This window comes from Morone saxatilis, unplaced genomic scaffold (genome assembly GCF_004916995.1).
Source record: "Morone saxatilis isolate NCDOM2014 unplaced genomic scaffold, NCSU_SB_2.0 Contig11, whole genome shotgun sequence".
NCBI classification, from domain to species: Eukaryota; Metazoa; Chordata; class Actinopteri; family Moronidae; genus Morone; species Morone saxatilis.
Window position 1 is genome coordinate 5466650 of NW_023339663.1, and position 2687 is coordinate 5469336.

Consider the following 2687-nt stretch of genomic DNA (forward strand, 5'->3'; position numbering starts at 1 on the left):
GTCCAGCTTATTATTAAAGTACACAATCAACATCAACATGTATCAACAATACAGCTACCATGAGACTCAAACTATCATCCTTAGAGGAAATATAGAGTATTTTATATTTAGTACTTTTATTGTACTAACCTTTAGTTTATCTGAGATGAATAACTTCATTGAATTTATTATGCAAGTTTAAAGATCCCCTCCAGGCATGTATTATGACATGCCTGGTTGGAACAATAATGTGTGTGTTGTTTTTTTGAGTATCATTTCCACATTAAAATCCTTAAAAAGGAAACTACTTCTTCTACCTAATTATAAATCCCAGAATCTATGAACATGGAAATTCTGTTCATTTCTGAAGTTTTCCTACTGGACATAAGATGTCTCCTACTTCACTGTAAAGTCCATTCTCTGTGTATGTGCACTGGTGGCTATAAGTTTCTACATCAGATGGGTATAAATTACATACTGGACCAGGATTGACTTCCATATTATTTGTGATGTCACAAATGATGTTCGTAAGCCCCGCCCCTTAAAAATCTGATTTTCAATGAGCGCAGAGAAACTTTCCACTTTCTGACAGTATATATCTATATATCTTCAGCACATACTGTATTGTATTTTTATAAAGCTCAAAGTCCACTATACGTTACAACTAACTAGTGTTACTGTCGTTGTTGTTAAATAACACGTGTGCACTGATGTCAGTTGCATCAGGGTGACTGATCATAATCGTAACTTACCCTTTGAATCTCGGGTCTGAAACCCTGTGAGCGTGTGTGATCCTGGGTTAATAATTGCAAAATGAAGCTTTTAAAATCTCAACTCAGGTGTTGGCAGGTGTCACTTGGATTGAACACTGTACTACACTTCTACTGGGTACTAGTCATCTTCCCTGAACCTGCAAAGGACGTAGAAAGTGAAAGAGGTATGACTGAACACAGATCACTTACATGACTTTAATTATGGATTAATGTGTGAATGAGCTTCTTGGTTAATTGAACAATGGTTTGGCCTCTAAAATGTAAGAAAATTATGAAAAATGCTGGACACAATTTTCCAAAGCCCAAGATGATGATGATTTTGTCCAACTATTGGTCCAAAACCCAAAGATCTTTAATTTACTGTCTAAAAGGACAAAATAAAGCAGCAAATCCTCACATTTTAGAGCCAGGAAGCAACAATTGTTTGGTTAATCAAGATACTAAAATAATCCTTTGTCATTCAACTAATTTATTAACTGACTAATTGTTTCACTTCTCGTGCGGTTGAAGAGCCTCATTTTTGTGCACTCAGCTGTGGACAAGAACGCAAAGGCATTACTAAGGGCATAGAGAAATAATTGTCCTAGCCATGCCATGACTCCAGTGGTTAAAGTGCCAACTTTACCATCGTCCACCACTTTTGTCCAGGCTGAAATATGTCAACTTACTTACTTACCTAACTATTAGATGGATTGCCATAACATCACACAACATTCATGCTCCCCAGAGGATGACTACCTGGTGACTTCACCTCTTGTGCCACCGTGAGGGTAACATTTTTGGTTCAGAGTAAAATATCTGTTACCGTGAACCAAATCAAATTTTGCAGTCACATTAGAATATTTGTAATTCTTAATTTCTGACTTCAACGTCAACAAGTCCTAATTACTACTGCGAATGTTGCACTTTTCTAAAATCTCCACAACAGCCTCAAGTTTGTTGTTCAGTGTAATTATACCCACTTTCAATGAATGTGGTGTTATATTGCTAATGCACAGCATATTTAACTCACACACAACTAAAGGGAACGGTTGCCAGCTGTTAACATGGGAATCTTTCCCTCCTCTACCATTCATCCAATATGATGTGAACACCATTTGCTACAGATATTCAAGGACTCAATAGACCTTTTTCACAGCAGCCATTTTGACATGAAATAGTAGGGTAAGCACATGTGTTACAGGTGATACTAATGAAAGGTCCAGTGTGTAACTTGTAGTAAGATTTATTGTCAAAGGTAGTATATAATATTCATAGGTATGTTTTCATCTGAGTATAATCACCTGAAAATAAGAATCGTTGTGGTTTTGTTAACTTAAAATCAGCAAATGCTGTTTTGTTTTAATATTTTGAGATGATACTGGCCCATGTTGATTTTGTGGTGGTGTAGTGGTGGCTGGAGTAATGGGTACAGTCTTACTTTACGCCCCCAATTTTTTGAAGCGGCCCGTTCAGCAAAGTATAAACACTCTCTTGCATATTTAGTTCATCCAGAAATAATAGTCAGTAGTATTTGCACATCATCATTCGCCACACAAGAGGAGCAGATTTAGCAATCAATACTAATTAATATCAGACTGGTGAGACAGCTACATCAAGATTATGCTATTTGAGTGACATATTCTTATTCCTTCCCCTCATAAAAAGTGGACAATTATATCATGCCTTTGCCATCCTAGGAAAACTATCAGCCTGCAGGACATCTCTGAATGATGCAGAGGGGATTTAGTAGTGGGTATAACCAGTGCCTACTGAAAAATAAGTGGGTACACTTGCCTTTAGTACCCTGCACTACACCACTGTACGCTCATTTGTTGTTGTGAAGCAACAGCTTGCAGCTCTGTGCCCAAGACAAATTTCCTCTCTGGCGGACAATAAACGGTTTAATTCTATTCCTATTAGCATGCGCGTGTGTAAATTGTTCGAGCTCTGACC